The 22,164-nt window shown below is 37.5% G+C and overlaps 1 long non-coding RNA gene across 1 annotated transcript in view; it reads right to left on the reverse strand.

Moving 5' to 3' along the window:
* Positions 1-22,164, reverse strand: part of LOC141401254 (uncharacterized) — a 307,733-nt gene that overhangs the window by 162,259 nt on the left and 123,310 nt on the right. Inside the window, exon 4 of the long non-coding RNA XR_012412303.1 lies at positions 3,492-3,558. This is a non-coding gene — a long non-coding RNA (uncharacterized lncRNA). The remainder of the gene's footprint in view (positions 1-3,491; positions 3,559-22,164) is intronic.

Genomic DNA, 22,164 nt, shown 5'->3' on the forward strand with positions numbered 1-22,164 from the left:
GACGATACAGACTACGATTCATAGACTCCAAATCCTTCTCAGAGTACTGTTTGAGACTACAAAACTCATGTTTGGACTAAGCCACAGCATGGTCGATCAAAGTCGAAAATTTTCATGATTGTTGTTCCGGCTGCATTCTTTACTTTTGGTAATTTTAAAGAACGCCTTAACTAACTTTAATTGACAGGTGCTTACACTTGGGAAGTTTTTGCAGTTTCTGAAACTACAATGTTCATAGATGAGAAAAATCCAAAAACAAGAAAAAAATCGCTGGATGGATTTTTAAATAAATCGCGGTCAAAGTTCACATCTTTAGGTGTCTTTCACGATTTTGCTTGGAAATTGCAAGTCCTATCGTAATGGGACTAAAAAATGTTGTAGCTGTAAAAATTCTCTACAAGATTGGCCTTTACTACTTTTTCCTAAGTTTTACCATTTTTGAGATATAGAAGTTCAAATTGGGACAATTCACTGACTGTATCGCCTCCTTATAAAACAATGTCATGTATGGTGTCCGTAACTAACTTTAGTTGAAAACGGCTTACACCTGGGAAAATAGATGTAGGGATTTTTAAATAAATCGCGGTCAAAATTCACATTTTTAGGTTCATTTTAGATTTTCAGGATTTTGCTGGAAGCGGCAAGTCCTATCGAAAGGCAACTAAGGAAATGTGGTAGCAGTGAAAATCCTCTTTAACATTTTCTTTAGTCCCATTTCGATAGGACTTGTCGTTCCCACGCAAAATCGTGAAACCTAAAATAACCAAAAAAATTTGAAATTTGATCGCGATTTATTTGAAAACTCCTCCGGCGATTTTTTTTGTTTTGTTTTTTTTTCTCATCTATGAATAGTTACTGCGCCCACAAGCCATTTTAGTTGGTCCCCTTAGTATTTAGAGCTTTGAACTTTGGACTTTCCCCCTCAACATTTGATATCGCAGTAAACAAGACTGCAAATGTCAAAAAAGTCCAAAGGATCAGTCTTAAGCTGCACTTATGTTGAATTTTGAGAGGGACGAACTTGTTGTACATTTGGAAAAAAATTTTATTTGAAGAACTGGACCGATATAATCAATTTTGGGTTCGATATATTTCTGGAAGAAATACTGCGATGTGCAAAGTTCAGATCGAATCGATTACTACCATTTTAGCGAAATTTTTTTCTTTACGAGATCCAAAACTTTGATCAAATCGGTTGATCCGTTCGAAATTTATCATGCGCTCCAGCCTGCCAGACAACTGAGATACAGACGGACGGGCTGTCCGTCCAAACATATCGCTCATTTACTCAAAGAGTGGCATAACTCAAAAAACGGGTTTTTTGAGTTAGCAATTTCTATTTTTCTATTTTATCTTGTGTAAAATTTTCATGTTGACATCTCTAAAAATCAACGAGTTACAGCTTGTTTTCTAGGAGTTTGGCATAAATCAACAAAAAGGTTTTTGAGGTTATACGAGTAAAGCACTAAAACAATTCGAATCATGCTTGATCTTGCACAGAAATTTAGCACGAATATCTGGCAAGATCTGTACAAAAGATGATCCCAATAGTTATTTTATTTTTTGTGTATTAACCTTTTTAAGTTGGGAAGTCAAATTTCATTCCGCCACTTAAAACGCGTTTTTCTCGAAACTTTATTTTTTGAAATATAAATGAGCGATATGTGCAATTATAGGGAAAAAATGCAAGTGAGTATGCTACATATAGCAGATTTTAGCAGTTTTTGACGAACACAAATTAATTTTTCTTCATAATTTTCTCCTCTAGTTTAGCAACAAGTAAAAAAATGCTGGTGAAGGCAGCGAAACAAATTTCTAATTGGCTTTCAATATATAGTCCACGAAGAACGCTTCATACATTTTGTCCAATAGACATTTTTCATGCACTTCCATTCCCACAATACTGAATTATTTTGGATTCAGGATGAGTGTAAAGCCTTGAGACCTCAATATAGCTTGAATAAGACATAACAAATAGGGGGTATATTCATTACGGAATTCGTATTTAATAGTGGAATGATGTGGCATGAAGACGTAATTCAGATTTCATTGGAAGTTTCTCCCAAAAGGAGTATACAAACAAAAAATTTGGAAAAAAAATCTTACATAACTTGACTTGATGTACATTTTCTGTACAGAAACTTCATATATATAAGATAGATATATAAGTTTTCATTTGAAATCTCCTAACATAAAAATGTTTATGACAAAGAAAAAATTTAATAATTTGTTAGAGTAGCTTAATAAATTTTGTTCGACCAAACCATTTCGGGGGGGGCCCGGGCCCCCCGTGCCCCCCCCCTGCGTACGTCCCTGGCTCCAACAGTCCTATTCGCTGCTTTGAACTTGAATCTGGACTTCCAACTTGTGGATATCCTCGCTCAGTTTCATGCTGCAATGCAAGTAAAAAGACTCTGAGAGTAAGGAACGTGGTTTGTTTCAAAGTTTGGACGTGCAAAAGTCTTAAAGGTATTTTTAGACAGTTTGGATCTGGCGACAAGCCCACCTTTTTCAGGCCTGACTCATCCTAAATAATTCTTCCGAGCAGGGACATTTGGGATTAATGAAACTCTCCTCTAGACGGTCAGAGAATATTCACAAATGGATCAAAGGTGGAGGATGGCGCTGGTGTCTACAGCGAAAATCCACTAATCGACACTCTTTTAAGCTTATTGATAGCTGTAATGTCTATCAAGCCGAAATTTTTACTTTTCAGAAAGCACCAGACGTGCTGAGATGACTTGAAAATATTCTTACGGCCGTAAAGGCTCTCAAATCATGGACATGCGAACTATCATTTATTGCACAAAGATTTTAGGACATAGTAACATAATGGGAAACGATTTAGCAGATGAACTAATTTGTGGGTTGTCAATCGATTTACAAATTGATGAATACTACATCGATAAACTTTGTGAGATTTACTGCAGTTGGCTTATGGAGAAACTGGATGTAGGATATCCAAAGCTATCTGGTCTACGATCACTCAACGTAGAACAATTTTCCTTCTCTCAATCCAAAAATTACATTACGCCGACTAGTGAAGATTATGTGGGAATGCAGATGTTATAGAGACGGTCAAACATCTACTTAGCAGTTGTCCCTTGCTGCACTCAAGAAGATACCGAACACTGGTTAGATATGAGGTAGATACTTTCACCTTTATAGATCCCATTACCCTTATTACCTTGACAAAAATTCCTACCTACTCCCTTTCATTCTTACTCTCTTTCTATTCCAGTATAAACAATCGAGTAATAATATAACAGTATACCGGAAATTTATTTATCTTCATCTTCAATTCAGCGAGCAATAACCATGGCACCTTCGGATCATCAGCTTCAAATCTATCAATGGTGAATGCAATGAACCAAAGGTCTCTGAATGTTCACTGTATTTAGTGGCTGCTCATCCTGAATACTGATAAAAGGAGAGTCTGACAGTGAACAGGGTCCACACAACTAGGTCAAACTATGGAAATACCTACTTACCATTTTGAGGCAGTTTGAAGCTTCGTTTACCTCGGCACCACCATAAATACAACAATCATCATCAGTTCTGAAATAATAAGAAGAATACTATTGGTCAGCATATGTTACAATAGACTGTAAAGAGTTCATAAACAAAGGCAAATCTCGTCAAACAAACATACAAGACATTGATACTGCCAGTGCCAATGTATTGTTCCGAAGCTTGTGTAGATGCACAAACAGATAAGAACAAATCTTCGACAGATCAATCAATCTTTGCTTTGTTTGTTTTATGAAGCCAAATTATAAAGGAGAACGGCGGAGGAATTGCAAAGAGACCTTATAAGTCAATCTGCGTTTATTATCGACGTGAGTAATGACGTCGCACAGTGTTGCATAACTTGATTATGGATGCACATATCGACAAAATTCTTTCAGGTTCGTCGTGTTTAGTGTAAGAAAGAAACGTAAACATATATAAAAGTTTACATCACATTTTTCGATTTTTGTCCACTGCGGCAACACTGTGCGTCGTACGTAGCACGAGCTGTACCAACTATACAACGACATCGACTTTGTTAAACGTATCTAGTTACAATAATTGCATTGGCTAGATCATGTTATAAGAATGAGCGACGATGAACTTGCTAAAAAGTTGGAAAAGTAAACCAACAAATACAGACGAGTGGAAATCTATTATTAGTTCGGTTTATAGGAGAAATGTTCAGTAGTGCACGTAAGTAAGTAAAGCGACAGGGTTATCTTCATCAACAGGTTTGCACCATCTGTAAATGGTGCGCATTATAACTCTCGATGAGAGTAAACGATTTGGTCCAAACTGGGCATCATAGATCAGGTTCGATTATGGACTGTGTTGGCCAATTCCTTCGGATACCTCCACAAAATTGCAAAGTTCCAAGAAGGTCCATACCGGACAACACCTTCGGTACCTGCTCACAAAACTTCCAAATTTTTACTTGTGTGAAGGTTTAATTGGGTGACGCACAGTGTTGCCGCGTGGACAAAAATCAAAAACTGTGATGTTAACTTTTACATATGTTTATGTTTTTTTCTTACAGTAAACACATCCGGTACAAGGAATCTGAAAGAATTTTGCCGATATGTGCATCCAAAATGAAGTTACAGCTCTTTAAATATGAAAAAGATTTTCCAGGTAATCTAAAAAAAAATTTTTATGATAATACTAAAAGTTTTGGAAGGGGGTTTGATGAGTGGGCTATAAATAAAACGTTTTAGTACAAGAAGTTGACATTAACTGCACATGAACAATGAACAGTTATCAAGAAATCAAAATTTAAATTTGATAAACAAATTCAAAATTCTTAATATTTAGTAGAGCAGATCTTTTAATTGCCACCTATTGTCACCTTGGCTCCTGTTTTCCGTTAATTGGACATCTCTTCCAAATCAAAATGTGTAAAAACATTCTGCCCATCCCTGCAACCTTCTGAGATATATCGGTTCAGATTTTATATAACCCCCATATATATCTTTTCCCGATTTTTCTACAACTCGTTCAATTTTGATCGAATAGCCTTCAAATTTAGTATGTGTTATTTTCTTAGGCCCCTGAGTAGCTACACCGATTTTTACAACAATCGGTTCAGATTTAGATATAGCCCCTATATATATCTTTCACTGATTTTGCTATAACTCGGTCAATTTTAATCGAATAGCATTCAAATTTAGTATGTGATATTTTCTTAGGCTCCTGAGTAGTTTCACCGATTTTAGCAAAAATCGATTCAGATTTGGATATATCCTCTATATATATTTTTCCCCGATTTTGCTAAAATTCGCTCAATTTTTGATGAATAGCCTTCAAATTTAACATGGGATTCCTCAGGCCCCTGTTCAGTTTTAGCGTTGATCTGGGTTGATGAATGTTTGCACAAGTACATATGACAACACAGGCCTAAGAAAACATCCCATGTTAAATTTGAAGGTTATTTTTCAAAAATTGACCGATTTATAGCAAAATCTTGTAAAAGATATATATAGAGGCTATATCCAAATCTGTACCGATTTTTGAGAAATCAAATCAAAATCGGTAAAACTGGACAGGGGCCTGGGGAAACGTCCCATGTTTAATTTGAAGACTATTCATCAAAAATTGAGCGATTTATAGCAAAATCGGGGAAAGATATATATAGGAGCTATATCCAAACCTGAGCCGATTTTTACGAAAATAGGTGAAACTACTCAGGAGCCTAAGATAATATCACATGTTAAATTTGAAGGCTATTCGATTAAAATTGACCGAGTTATAGCAAAATCGGGGAAAGATATATATGGGGGCTATATCCAAATCTGAACCGATATGGACCAAAGTTGATATTTTTCATTCCTGTGCCCTCATAAGTACTTGTGCAAAAATTCATCAACCTAGGTCAACGCCTTCTATTTTTGTCCACATTTGTATGGAAACGGCAACACTGTGTGACGTAGGGGATGGAAGATACCAAGGAACGGTCCTGACCGCCTTTAACATGACAAAGGCCAGGATTTTTCTTGGTCCCTTCTAATCTCAAGTGGACACTGACCTCCAAGTGGTGTCACCTGGGGAACTACCTTTAACACCCGTTAAGGTGCAGTTTACGCATTGGCAGATGTACTTGAAAAGTACAAGGCCGACATTACTGCCATACAGGAAATACGAAGGTGACGCACAGTATTATAGCTGCCATGACACAAAGCATGAGTTTGGTTGTGGATTTGTAGTTGGTGGGAGTTTAAAACATCTGGTCTCCAGCTTCACCCCAGTGAATGAAAGACTCGCTGCAATTCGATTAAAAGCAAAATTCTTCAACATCAGCTTTATTTGCGCTCATGCTCCCACCGAAGACAAGGACAAACAGACCAAAGATATATTTTACGAGCGCTTAGAAGAAACTTATGACCGTTGCCCTGCCCATGACATTAAAATTATACTAGGCGATTTTAATGCCAAAATTGGAAAAGAGAATATCTTTGGCCCAACAGTCGGGAAATTCAGTCACCACACTGAAACATCTGACAATGGTATGAGGCTGATAGACTTTGCAGCTGCAAGAAACATGGTAGTTAGCAGTACCAGATTTAAGCATCTCGATATTCATAAGGGCACCTGGCTGTCGCCAGATCAAAGAACAAGAAATCAAATTGATCACGTTGTGATAGATGGAAGACATGCATCAAGCGTGTTGGATGTACGATCGTTCCGAGGTGCAAACATAAACTCGGACCACTACCTTGTTGCAAAGGTACGTACCAGAATAAACGTAGTAAACGAAGTGCGAGCAGACAGAACACGGAAGTTGGACATCGGTAAGCTGCAATCACAACAGATAGCCACAACATATTCCACTCAACTGGCCCAACTGCTTAATCAAAGCACTCCTCGTCCCGATAACATATAAGCACAATGGCAAAATATTGCTCACTCCATGCAAACAGCCGCAAAATCTACTTGGATACCACAGACCTCCACCAAGGAATCCATGGTATGACCTGGAGTGTCGTGCTGCTACCGAAGAGAAAAATGGGACATATAGGGCTACTTTACAATCAGTAGCAACGCGTACCGCACGAGAGAGGTATCGGGAGAAATGGAGAGAATAGAAACGTCTTTTCCGCAGGAAAAAGAGAAAGATGGAAAAGCGGTAGTGTGAACAAATCGAGATGTACAGGAGACAGAATGAAGTCCGAAAATTCTACCAAAGAGTGAAACATCAAACTGATGGCTTTGGAACTGGCACATCCTCCTGTAGAGAACAGCATGGCAATCTGGTAACTGATACAGATAGTATACTAAGGATATGGAAAGAGCATTTTTCCAAACTGTTGGTATCCAATAATAGCGAAGTCGACGAAGATATCACAGATCCAATTCCAGAAGATGGTATTGAATGTATACCACCCGACCAAGATGAGGTAAAGACAGCAATAAACCGGCTGAAGAATAATAAGGCAGCAGGAGCTGATGGCCTACCAGCCGAGCTGTTTAAAACCGGAGGCTACACGCTGATAAGGTGTATGCATCAGCTAGTTTGCTCCATCTGGCAGGAAGAACGCGTACCCGACGATTGGAACCTGAGCATCCTGTGTCCCGTCCATAAGAAAGGAGATAAGACTTTATGCTCCAACTATAGGGGCATAAGTCTTCTCCCTATCGCCTTCAAGGTAGTGTCAGGGATATTATGCGAACGACTAAAGCCCATGGTCAACGAAATAATTGCACCATACCAATGCGGCTTTAGACCTGGCAAGTCCACCATTGACCAGATATTTACACTGCAGCAAAACCTGGAGAAGACCGAAGAGATGCAGATCGACTCCTACCACCTTTTTGTCGATTATAAAGCAGCCTTCGACAGCCCGCTACGTTCAAAGGTATTCCAAGCAATGTCTGAATTTGGTATCCCCGCAAAGCTCATTCGGCTTTGTAAAATGACTCTAACTGACACAAGATCTTCAGTTAAAATAGGAAAGAACCTCTCCGAAGAGTTTTGAACCAAAAGAGGTTTCAGGCAAGGAGACAGCCTTTCGTGTGATCTTTTCAATATCCTGCTAGAAATGGTTATACGAGAGGCAAACGTCAAAAGAAGTGGCACAATCTACACCAATAGCCGCATGTTACTTGCTTATGCAGATGATATAGACATCATGGGACGATCAGTAAAAGAAGTAAACGATACCTTTATGAAGGTCGAAGGAGAATCTGCTAAAGTGGGTCTGGCGGTAAACGGCGAGAAGACCAAGTTGATGGTGTCGACGCGCAATGCGTCCATTGAGATCGGAGCAACTTTTGAAGTTGGTTCCTATAATTTTGAGGTAGTAAACGATCGGCACCTCGGCACCGCCGTAAACACAACAAACGACATCAGTTGTGAAATAAAAAGAAGAATTGTATTGGCTAACAGATGCTACTTTGGTTTAAGTAAACACTACAAAAACAAAGCCACAACTCGTCAAACAAAAATAACGCTCTACAAAACACTGATACTACCCGTGCTGACGTATGGTTCCGAAGCCTGGGTACTTGCGCAAGCAGATGCTTGGCGTGTTTGAGAGAAAAATTCTTCGAAAGATCTACAGACCGATCTGCGTTGACGGTGAATATCGACGTCGTACGAACCACGAGCTGTATCTGCTATACAACGACATCAATATAGTTAAACGTATCGAGATGCAACCATTGCGTTGGCTAGGCCATATCATAAGAATGAGCGAAGATGAACCCGCTAAAAAAGTGTATATATTCGAGCCACAAGGCGGTGCACGCAGAATTGGCAGGCCAAAGAATAGATAGCGCAAACAAGTAAATGTAGAGATGACAAGACGCGGTATTCAAAAAAGCGAAGCACGAAGCAGAGAGAATTGGAGATCTTTTCTTAGTTCGGTCTCTGGAACAAATGTTCTGTAATGGGCCAGCTAAGTAAGTAAGTAAGAAGGTTTAATTAAGGGCTGTTCGAGGATTGTGTTGAAGTTTTCATTTACAACTATAGAATGTTTTACGTGTGCAAGTTCACCCTTCTTGACAAAATGACCAAAAAGCGCAAAAAATCCTATAGTAACTGGTTGGTATAATAACTACCGGAAGGAATGATTTCCAAAAATAGATCCAGTTGATTGATTGGGTATGTCAGTGGAATATTTAAATCCCGAAACACCTGGAAATTTACACTAGAAACTTCAAAAACGAAAATGCTATTCACTTTTTAATTCTGTTATATTTTTATGTACAGCCATAGGCTGAGGGTAGTTCGTTCAGTCAGAAAAGCTGACTGATTCTTTTTTACTTGTTTGCATTAAATCTTGTTTGTATATAAAATGCACACATATGTATGTAATTGAATTTCGGTTCCTCCCGTAGGGCACACAAAATTCGTCCCTGTTGTTGCAGTTTTTGTACTAGTTTTTTTTTGCATTTTTTATCATTCTGCCTCACATTCACATTAAGAAAATATTTACTTGGACATCAACCAAATTGTAGTGACAAACTTTTCATGAAATGTCTCGCACAGGATATTTTTGCAAAGATATGCAATTTTTTCCTTGTGTCGAACGAGTTAAGCTAAAGTTTGTTACTCAGCAAAATAATTTACAGGAACAGGAATTTTCGTAAACGACAAGAAAAACAAGAAATCATCAATATCAGCCTAGTACTGCAGATAAACAACTATGTATATACAGTCATATTTATGTAGGTATATGTACGAATTTCGTAACATCCTTACACAGATTGTGACTGCAATAATTTTCCTTTTCCAGTTTTGTTGATTTGTCTTCATTTTTGTTTTCTAAACAGCCTTCAAATGTTTTACGAAAATTGAAAACTCCAACAAAAAACGAAGAAAAAAGACGTATAGAATAGAAAAGCCTGAATCGAACAAAAGGAAAATAAATTCTTTGCCAAACGTGTTTTGAATTTTAATGCCTGTTGAAATATTGCATTGTAAATATTTAAAAGAAATCCGGGATAGAGATAAATTTAATCCAAAGAAAGAACACATTGTATGTATTGAATTAAATTCATTTTTTAAGGAGAGGAAATAATTCATTTGGAAATCTATTAGATATATCAATAGTCTGAGTACCTGTTTAATAACAATGTACAACAAAATCTATGTTTTTTAAATTACAAGAAACTCCGCACATATTATGAAAGAAGACCGAAAAAAGAAGACACGTGTATCGGCGTTTTGAAAGTCTACGTCGGGAAGTAACCTAAATAGGCGTGGCAATTTCCGCCCATTTCTACAGGTTTTGAAATATTCGACATCAGATTCTTTGGAATCCTTGCATTTTAGGTATAAAGCGTCTTTGGCAATATTACTGACAACAATGCGGGGTATATTTTTATGAAGTAAAGGGGTCTATTTGGCCCTTTTTTGCAAAAACGTTAAAAAACTCATTTTAAATGTTATCGTATCAAATCAAAATATTCTACAAAATTATTTGTCATAAAATTTTACTATAGGTCCCCGAATACACCAAAACTCTAAATCTCCTAAAATACTTCACTTTTTGGGGGTTGTGACAAAAGAAGAAATGTTCTAAACAAAAGAAATTTGTAGCTATATTATTTAACATTTCCAGAAGTTTTCGCTTTTTTATATATGATTAAGGACCATATTCTACCGTTTTTATTCACATTTTCGTTATCTGCGGTCACAAAATATATTTTATTGATGTTTTTTGAGGTGCCCGGACATAACTCCCACGGAAATAACTCCCAAAATTCATTGGGAGTTATGTCCGTGAAGCAAAGCGGACATAACACCCAAAAAAATCGCGGACATAACTCCCAACGATTTTTTTCTTAATTTATAAATTATTTCTTTGCTTAATTGCGAAATTTATAGTTATACGTTCTTTTAAATTTTAGAGTAGAAGTTAGAATGTAAGCGGAATCATACATTTGAGAAGGCCTAAGTGCCAAGCAATACCGAAGTATCGACAAAATCCTCCTGATTTTATAAAATTATTTAAAAACGAAATTATGCCCGAAACTATGTAAGTAGCAGTTAGGAGAAGTTTTAAATCGTAAAAATATTTGTTAAGAATATCGCGCTATTTTTTCAAAAATATTTTCGGTTTTCAGAAATTATTTGAAAATTTGTACAAACACTTTTTATCTTCTTAAATTGTGAACATATGTTTGTAAAAAATCGCGCTATTTTTGTTTTGAAAAATATTTTAGACTTTTTATCTCCTCAAATTGTGAAAATATTTTTGAACAATTTTACAAAAACTTTTTATTTTCTTAAAAAGTTTAAATTTTTTTTTTTTAAAAAACGCGAATATTTTTACAAAAACTTTTTATCTTCTTAAATTGTGAAAATATTTTTGTAAAAAAAATCGCGCGATTTTTTTCAAAAATATTTTCGCCTGCGGCTCATTTCCTTTTTCAGAAAGTATTTGAATATTTTTACAAAAACTCTATATCTTCTTAAATTGTGAAAATATTTTTGTAAAAAATCGCGCGATTTTTTCAAAAATATTTTCGCCTGCGGCGCTTTCCTTTTTTCAGAAAGTATTTGACTATTTTTACAAAAACTTTTTATTTTCTTAAATCGTGAAAATATTTTTGTAAAAAATCGCGCGATTTTTTCAATAATATTTTCGCCTGCTGTGCTTTTCCTTTTTCAGAAATTATTTGAATATTTTTACAAAAACTTTTTATCTTCTTAAATTGAGAAAAATTTGTTGTAAAAAATCGCGCGATTTTTTTCAGAAAGTATTTGTGAATTTTCCCTTAGCAGCATTTTTCGTTTAAAATAGGTTTGAAGGCAAATTTTGAATATAGATCGATTTGAGATGAAAACTACTTATTTCGTACTTAATTTTCTTAAAAATTTTAAATCAATTATAAATTTTTTTAAGGAAATGAAAAATGCATATGAACTTAAAGTTAATTTTTATTTTTTTATACATTTGAAATAAAAATTGTATTTAAATAAAAATCACTTAAATTTTAAAAACGGACATAACTCCCATTGGGACTTATGTCCGCTAAGGGGGGTCGGACATAGCTCCCAAAAAATTTGGGAGTTATGTCTGCAAACCAAGGCGGACATAACTCCCAAAATTGTTCGTTGGGAGTTATGTCACGGCACCGTTTTTTGGTAATAAATTCTTTCAGAAGATTATGTGTGCTCGATCCAAACTGTTTTTGAAATATCTATGGTGAATATACATATATATAGGGAAAATATTGATAACTCAGATTGGACTTTGAAAAATGACGTATTTATATCTGACATACGAGTCCTAACATCCATGGTTTTGGCATGGTCCTAAATACTATAATGATGACAGCTACTCCTGCTCTGATAAAATTGACTGAATTAACCCTTGGAACTGACATACATGTGTGTATCATGAATGATCATAACAAATTTAGTTAGGATATGGCTAGTTACTTCGATTTCAAGGGTTAATTCAGTCAATTTTATCAGAGGAGGAGGTACCCGAAGCAGTGGACAAATATAGTCTATATTCGAATCTGATCTATGTCTGGTAGATATATTAGGATGTGTTAAGTATGGAACAAATCGGTCACTCCCATCAAGAGTTATCGTGCGCACAATTTTTCGGAACATTTTTGAACTTTTGTGGGGGAGGTTCCTGAAGGAGTGGACCCATATGGCTTATCTTCTAACTTAAACTTAGCCTGCACAAACTATTGTGAATGCGATATTTTGGACCGAATCGGCAGATCCGTTCGAGAGTTATCTTGCGCTCCAACCACTACACACGGTGTCATAGGGGTTTTTTGAAACTTTCAGGCTATTTTCTCAGGATGTACGGTTTTGCCCCTTATGAAACTTGTACAGCGGTATGGGGGCCGTGAATAAATGTTGTTACAACAAAAATCAAAGCGATTCGTTAGCAGGTCCTAAACTGAACTTTTCCGAAATTTTGTGTGGGAGGTACCCGAAGGCGTACACCGATTGAGTCCATATTGGAACCTCATCCAAGTTTGGTAGAAATTTCACGATGTTCAAAGTATGGACCAAATCTTTTAGTCCCTTCAAGAGTTATCTTGCGCACAAATTTTCCGAACATTTTCGAACTTCTGTGGGGGAGGTACTTGAAGGAGTGGACCGATATAACCCATCTTCGAGCTTAAACTAAGTTTGGAGCAAATATTGCGAAAGCCGAATCGGTTGATCCATTCGAGAGTTATCGTCCGCTCCAGCCAGCCAGACAGACAGACGGACGGACATGGCTAAATCAACTCCAAATTGTCTGAAACACATTATATGGGGGCTATACGAAGGAGTGGACCTACAGCGACAAATTTCATATGGAAAGTTTTGTACCACATATGAAGACTAAATACCAAATTTCAGCCATTTCGGTGGAATATTGAGTCCAGTACCTTCAAAATACCGCAAATCCGGAAGTACCGAAGACGTGGGCCAATAACGACAAAATTCTGCGGAAAAGATACCCCCAACGAAGAGTCTGCCATTTCGTTGTGATAATCAAGCTAAAAACCTTCAAAATACCAAAAAATCGGGTGGTACCGTTCAATGGGGGCTATATCGAAACCGGTCCACGTTATGATATAGCCCCCATAGCCCATTTGCAATGCCAAACATCCTAGGAGTAATATAAATTTCTATACCAAATTACAAAGCTCTATCTTAAAAATTGCGAGCTGTTTCTTGATTTCAACAGACGGACGGACTTTAGATGGTCTCCGATGAATACTTCGCTGTGTTACAAACGCAATGACAAATTTAATTATACCCCCTATATTATGGTGGAGGTTTGGCATGGGTTAACGTTAACCGACCGCCATAAAATGTGATATATAATGTTTTTGGATCAAATGAAAAGAATTTAGGCTGTAGGAGTTCCAAAAAAATGTTGTTGTATTTTTGGTCCGCCCTAATGTACATATACATATTTATACTGAAAACTTGTCTGTATTTTGTCTTTGAAGTGGTTTTATATGATTGACAAGTGTGGTGGTATATTTTCCATAAATATTAATCAGAATTCGTGGTTTTGTGTGCAATGTTAGCCGGTTTCACTAAGAATATTCCTTTCAATTATAGTAAACCACAAAAAATCGAATGATTGCCTAATTAAAATTACATACAATATTACTGAACACCATTTTACCATGTTGAAATTGGAAAATATTTGCCCAATATACACTAACTTATAAAATATAAATTTGTCACTTCAGTTAGAAATTTCTACAAATATTATTATTTCCTTCTTTTTAATTTAAATCCTTAATTTAACACCTATTTGTATTATTTTTGTAAGAAACTACAAAATCACCATAGTCCAAAATATATTTTTGTACGTATGTATATATGTATATACCCCTATCTATATAACCATTAACTTCAGCTTAATGTGATGGCACTTTTCTAGCCGACTTCATTCCCTTATGTGGCTCTGTGTACTTTTCCAAAAAAATACCACATTTGGTAAAATGCGAAGAGAACATTCACAGCTAAAATAATTTAATTAAAAAACTTTAGCAATTAAATGCAAACCAACTACCGCTGCTGCTGTTCCTTTTTTCTGTTTGTTGGTAGATTTATTTTTAGATTTGCATTGGGCATTGAAGAAGAGACTATTATAAATGAAGGAATGTCAGGTTTTTGGGGAACGAATGTCAAAGAAATTCTTGTGGCGAGGTGTGTGATATGTGGTGTGGCAAAACCGCGAAACTTTGCACTGAAGCGTACATTATTATACTTTATTTCAGGCAATAAACTAATAGGAGAGCTATGAAATGCTTTAATAAATTTCGACATTTAAACAGAATGTATTATTTTTCCATTCCTCTTAGTTCATTGAGAGATTCATATTATGCGATAATATTTGATGCACCAATGTGGCTGGAGATTGTGTAACTAAACCCGAACTATTTACACAATAATAACAAACTAAATAACTTAAATTTTTTGGTAAAAGAAATTAGCATATGGGTAATATAGATTTTTTACTATTGTATTTATGTAAATATTATTATTATTTATAAACATAGTATTCAAAATAAATTTTGAAAAATATTTACTTAAGCATACTTCTTCCAACTATCCCCATCTCTTTCTCTCTCTTCCACTAGTTTACACAAGCACATGATTATATTTTGTAAGGATACTTGGTTGGTTTGGGCGACACGTTATCATGAATATGAGAGCTTCTTTATACAATAAGTCCACAAAACGTCACTTACACTACAGCTACAACACGTCCTTAACGTCAAGTAGAAAAACAACAATAGCCAGCAGCAATAGCAACTGCAAATGTGAAAAGTACAGTAAACAATGGCTTATGAGTCTATAGACAATTTTTACTTAATTTAAACTGCAAATGACAATGGGGATTTACTGAAAAGCAAAACAAAAAATGTGTTGTTGAACAAATAAACTCGCAAGCATACAACCAAAACCAACACATGCAGGGACAATAACAATAAGCAATGGCTATGTCATACCAAAGGAACTGTGAAGAGAAACAAGTTACAACGACTAGAGCGAATTTTTTAAACTTTTGGGGAAATATAATCTCTGGAAATATTTTAAATCAACCGAGGTATATCAAAAAAAAAACATTGTATGTAAAACCTTGAATATACTTTATATCGAAAATACTGTGACTTGGAAATTGAAAACTAAATTTATTATTATTGGGTGCCACCCTGGACATGTAAACATATCTGCCTTTCACGTTGATAGCCAAGGTCGGATTCACAGACCAGACCACATTGAAAATTTTCAACGCTTACAAAAACATCTCAACGCATGTTTGCTTATAATTTCTGAGTATTCTTCAGCTATGTACAATCTATTTACAAGTAATGTCCAGAGACACGCCACTCGGTTTCAGTGATAAAAAGTAAAAAAATCGTAAAGTTCGGCCAGTCGAAACGTTTGTACTATCTACAATAAAATATATTGAGTTAAAATGGGATAATAGGTTTTCTTTCTTCTATCCACACTTTTAGGTGGAGATATTTTACGACCACGGATAATACAAAATTAGGTCGGAAAATGTATCAAAAAATGTCTTAAATCAGGCGGCACTTTTAAATGGGGCTCCATTAAAGTGTGTCTCAACACTGTCAGAGCTTATGCAGGGCGCTCTCTGTAGACTATACAGATGGGCCAAGTTCAACGGACTTAGCATAAATCAGACAAAAACTGTCCTCGTCCTTCTTTCAAGAAAAAAGAAAATCGGAAGTTACCCACTACCGGTTTCGGATGGTATAGAATTAAGTCTTTCAACAGAAACAAAATATCTTGGTACAGTCCTTGACCATCAATTACGATGGAACAGGAACATTGTGGAGCGCGCAAAGAAAGGTTTGATCTCACTTTACTTCTGTAAGAATTCAATAGGTAAGAGTTGGGGGTTAAGACCTCAGGTTATATAAAACTGGATATATAAAATTGTGGTCTATCCCGTCTTAACATATGGATGTCTTGCATGGTGGCATACGCTTCGTACCACGTCAAACCAGTCAAAGATGGATAAAGTACAACGTGCTGCATCAATCCTTATCACCGGCGCCGTCAAAAGCACACCCCAAGCTGCGCAAAACACAATGCTGGATATTAAGCCACTAAATTTTCTAGCTGAAAACATCGCAGCCAGAAGCAGGGAGATGAAGTGTTGGAGTGAGTCGCTTTTTGGACACGCATCTATACTTCACAAAGGAGGCTGCCTAGACTCTATGGAGCTAAGTGATTACCTCTCACCAAAACGGCTAAGATCTTGATTCCAACTGGAACTCATGGAAGACCACTTCCACAAAGCTTGGCCATCTATACAGATGGATCCAAAATAGAAGAGGGCACAGGAGCCGGACTCTTCTGCGAGGAGCTCGATGTAAGCCCGTCTTAAAAGTTGAATCAATCCTGTAGCGTCTTCCAAGCGGAGATTTTAACCATTGTAAAGGCCCTAGAACTGATTCAGGTCAATTTGCGTGGTTCTGAGAGACCGATAGTGGTTTTTGTGGATAGCCAGGCGGCACTCCAGGCACTCAAGTCCAGCTCTATCAAGTCCGAAATTGTTAACATTTGTAGAGGATTGTTAGAAAGGCTGAAGAATGAAATAGCTTTCTATTGGGTACCGGAACACTGTGACATAATTGGAAACGAAATTGCCGATGAGCTGGCACGTGCAGGTTCGCAGTCTCCAAATATTGAAATTGAGGACAACTTCCACAGAGATCTATCAGCTTGCAAATGACAGAAAGAGCCCGGAAGAGACTTATCTGGCCGGTCATATCGAGTCGTAGAACTTCTTCCCTGCTACTTCTTAACAAGGCTGAGATCAGAATTGCTGTAGGGTTCATGATGGGGTACTTGTCTCAGTGATAGTCATTTTTTCAAGAAGTCTTAAATGGCTATGGGGAAGGAACTTTCCTACTGTTAACAGACTTTTCATTCCATCTTTTCTTTTGTACTTACAGGATGAACACAAAGGACCTCTGGTCTCCGAGTGGAGCGACTGTATTCATTGCAGTCGCGCGTCCTAAAACCTAACCTAAAGTGTGGACCTATATTGACAACTTTTGGTGGGGAAGTTTTGTGACCACTGGGAACCTCAAATGTCACATTACAGATAGTTTGGTCAACAAATCATGCTAAACTCATCAACAGACCCAAAATCGGGAAATATCTTTACATGCTGATATATCAAAACATGGTCCTATATTTAAAATTTTTGATAACAAAACACGTTTTCAGTTGCTAAAATCCTAAAAATACCTTAAATTGGGAGGTACCGCTATCTGGGGGCTATACCAAAACATTGACCTTTATTGACAGTTTTTAGTGGAGAAGTTTTACACATAGCTCGGTCAAAACGTTTTGCTAAAATCAACGGGAGGTACCTTTATATGCGGGCTTTTCCTAGGACTGGAAATGGTCTTAAAAGGTCTTAAAATGAATTTATCCGAAATTTTGTATGGGAGGTACCCGAAGGAGTGAATAAATATAGTCCATATTCAAACCTGAAATACATATGGTAGATATATTAGGATGTGTAAAGTATGGACCAAATCTGTCACTCCCTTCAAGAGTTTTCCGAACATTTTTGAACTTTTATGGGGGAGGTACCTGAAAGAGTGGATCGATATGGCTTATCTTCGAACTTATACTAAGTTTGGACAAAGTATTATGAAGGTCAAATTTTGTACCGAATCGGTAGATCCGTTCAAGAGTTATCTTGCGCTCCAAACACTACACACGGTGTCATAGGGTTTTTTTGCACCTACAGGCTACTTGCTCAGGAAGTATGGACTTGCCACTGATGAAACTTGTACCGTCGTATGGGGGTCAGTGAATATAAGTTGCTACAACAAAAATCAAAGCCATTCGAGAGCAGGTCCTAAACTGAACTTTTCCGAAATTTTGTGTGGGAGGTACCCAAATGGGTGGACCGATTGATTCCATATTGGAACCTCATCTAAGTCTAGTAGAAATTTCACATATATATGACCTGGAAACCTATTTTACAAAAGAAGACAAAGTTAGCTGAAACATGAACAAGGTGTGCGATTCCCAAGAAACCCATTAACTTGATAACCACTGATCAAAGTCGTCGACATAAACCTCACTGATGTAACAAATCGTTCGTTTCAGAGCGGGAAAACGATGATCAGCTTAAACGATGAAGCCTTTAAAGAAGGGAGGATGTAATACTCCGAAGCAACAAATCAATACAGGTAAACTACATATTTTGGTGCAATCGTGGTGCAATGGTATGCACACCCGCCTTACAAAGGCGTGGGCTCGATTCCAGGCCAGGCAACATTAAAAATTTCAACGGTGTAAAATTACCCCTCAGTAATGTTGGCGACATTTCCTGAGTATTTCAGCCATGTAAAACTTCTCTACAAGTGGTGTCTTAGGACACGCCGTTCGGACTCGGCAAGAAACTGTAGGTCCCTTGTCATTGAGCTAATATGAATCGGGGTGCACTCATTGATATGAGAGAAGTCTCCCTTGTCCCATATGGGATGTTTGTGGAACAATTATTATAATCTACATATTTGCCTAGGCCAGGGAACTTGGAATATTCAGAACAAGGTCCATTATGGATGTCTAGCACAGAAGATATAGTGAGATACTTCAACATTCTAACGGAGTTTTTAGTAAAGTCTTTTGAAGACAGTTGTCCCCTTCGAAAAATTAAATTTGTCTACAAAAAACTTTGGACGACAGGAAAAAATCGAAACAAGGGAAAATAAATCAGAAGGCTTTACAACATAGCTCGATGCAAAAAACTAGCTGCATTTTGGGATAACTACCACACACAGCTTAGAGGTGGACCTGATTTTTAGGGACTGGATAAGCCATATGCTATGGAATTGGTGTATAAGCTGCGGGTGTACCCCGAGCTATGTTAAAAAGCCTTCTGATTTATTTTCACTTGTTACGATTTTTTCCTGTCGTCCAATATAGAATAAAGTTGGACAGAGAACGTAACAGGGGGACCTTATCATCTCTTCTCCATCTGCTCCTGCTGTTTTATTATTCTTCAGTCGGTTTATTAAAAAGTATATTTTAAATGCTTTATATTTCTAGGTTAGATAAGGTAAGGACTACACCTTGATCCCAATATATTGCCCACGTAATGTCATAGTTATAAAGAAGATACATAACGAAATCTAATAAAGGACACATCGTGAAAATGAGTAGTGAAAATGAGTAGAACATCTGAAGTGCTGCAACATTGGAGCCGGTTGTAATAAATTGTGGACAACGGATAAAGCGCTATCGATCCCCGGTAGGAGAGACGATCGGACATCTGTCTGTTTAACGGCTGTGACACATCCGAACAATTTATCGAGCACCCCGCTAGTGACCGGGCGAAGAGAAGTGTTTTACGTAGTTTGCGATCTCTTTCAGCCGAGGAAGAACCGCCACAATTTACGATGGATGATGTTGCAGATGTTATCCGAGGCACAAAGTCATCCAAAGCGCTTGGACCTGACGGAATTTCAATGGTGATGCTAAAACTGCTGGATGACCCGGGAGACGAGTATTTAAGTAAGGTCCTCAACATATCGCTAGTCACCCTAATAGTTCCCGATGCCTGGTAGATGGGCAGGGTGGTCCCGCTGTTGAAACCTGGCAAAGATGAGTCATACAGGCCGATTTCACTTATATCGCCAGTAAAAAAAGATACTCGAGGCGTTACTCCTCCCCAGTATCAGAACGTGTTACCCAGTTGCGGATCATCAACACGGGTTTCGGTAGCAGCATAGTTCCACAACAGCGCTGCACGCCATTTCCACATATATTGGACGAGGACTCAACCAGGACAAAACATGCCACAGAACAGTGATGGTAGCATTGGATATGACCAAAGCGTTTGCTAGTCTGTTCGAGGATATCGAGAATACTACCCAACTAAATACATACGCGGATGATTGTACACTCCTGGCATCACGTTCCAGCATCGGTAAACTTTGTGACAGGCTAAACGTCTATCTCATTGATCTTGTAGAGTTTTTCCACGCGAGGAATATGAAAATATCCACCACTAAATCAACAGCCACACTGTTCACCACATGGACGGCGCAAATGAAGCTCCCACTGAATATACAGGTCGACGGTGCAATTATTCCGACCACAAACTACCCCAAAGTCCTAGGGGCACATTCGATAGCATGTATAAGTCGTCCGAGCATGCCACACTTATATGCGATAAGCTGAGAAACAGGATCAAGGTCCTCAAGTCCCTAGCCGGCAGCACTTTGGGTGCGTATAAAGAAACCTTGTTAACCACATACAACGCGATAGGTCGGTCTGTGGTAAGCTATGCGGTGCCAGTGTGATTTGCTAACGTAAGTGATACGCAATGGGATAACTTACAAATCGGCCAGAATGCTGCCCTGAGAACAGCTACAGGGTGTCACCTCACGTCTGCAGTGGACCATGTACATGAGGAGACCAAGATCCTTCCGGTGCGTCGACACAACGGGATGTTGACGATGCGGTACTTGCTTGGATGCTATAGGCGAATATCGTCATCGATGATCACCCACCACACGTGGCAGCGAAAGAGCAACAGCAGCCAAGGCAAACAAGAGCCGTGTTGGCACAACTAGGATCTGGTTGGTGCAGCCTCCTCAATTCTTACTGGGCCAAGATTGATGGCACGCGGAATATTTGCCTAGCTTGTGGCACCGGTCCGCACACTACGCAGCACTCTTTAACTGCCCAGCCAAGCCGATTAACCTGACTCCACGCTCACTTTGGACTAATCCTGTTCAGGTGGCGTCCTTTCTGGACTTGGAGCTCGATGTAGAGCCGAATCAATAAAATGAAGATATACATGTCCTTGTAGAAGCTGCTACAACAAAAACTTTAATAATATCAAATTTGGTATTATTGATCTTTCGACAGGAATACTTTTCATCAGACACCAATTCCAAGAGATGTGTTGCATATTAGAGGCGACTGCATTCCACCATTGGCCTCTTAGAGAGTTTAGGTGAACACCAACGAAACAAACGGTGAGAAAGAGGTTGTTAAATAGGATCTAAAAGTTCTGAAATAGCATTGTTTCGATGAGGAACACATTTACATTTATCAAAGTTAATATATTCCTTTGAATCAAAAGCTGAAAGAAAATGCTCATGTTTGATTTCGCATTAAAATGACTAACTTGTACAGGGCAAATATGAATAAAAATTCCGCGCGGAATTTGTTCCCTTTACCTAATTTCAAATTTTTTTATTTTCATATTTATCTCCAAAAAGGGAATATTTTTGTCGATGCCGTTAGAAATTTTCATTAATTATGTGGCGTGGTAGTTTTCAGTTTGGCTGTGATTGCTGAATATGAATTTGTTTCTAATATTTAACACACTTTAAACTAAATTTCCTCTAAACAATTTACCACAAACTAAGTACTCCAAATAACCTGTCCATTTATTTTGATTTTTGTTTTTAAAGACGAACCAATTTCAAATGCATTTGGATGGTTATTTAACCGAATCCAAAAGAATTGTTGTATTCTATAAGCCATGAAGCAAACTAGAAGTTGTATGTCCGTACATTACGGCTGTAATGGGCCTTGCCAACTAAAGCTAAATCAATAGAGATAGAGCTAAAGCTTATCACTATGGAAAATCGATTTAAAAAATTCAAATAAATGCTTTTGTGATAAAAAAAAACGTTTATTTGCCAATGCAA

The sequence above is a fragment of the Musca autumnalis genome, unplaced genomic scaffold, assembly GCF_047663935.1.
Source record: "Musca autumnalis isolate F117 unplaced genomic scaffold, ASM4766393v1 scaffold_4, whole genome shotgun sequence".
NCBI lineage: Eukaryota > Metazoa > Arthropoda > Insecta > Diptera > Muscidae > Musca > Musca autumnalis.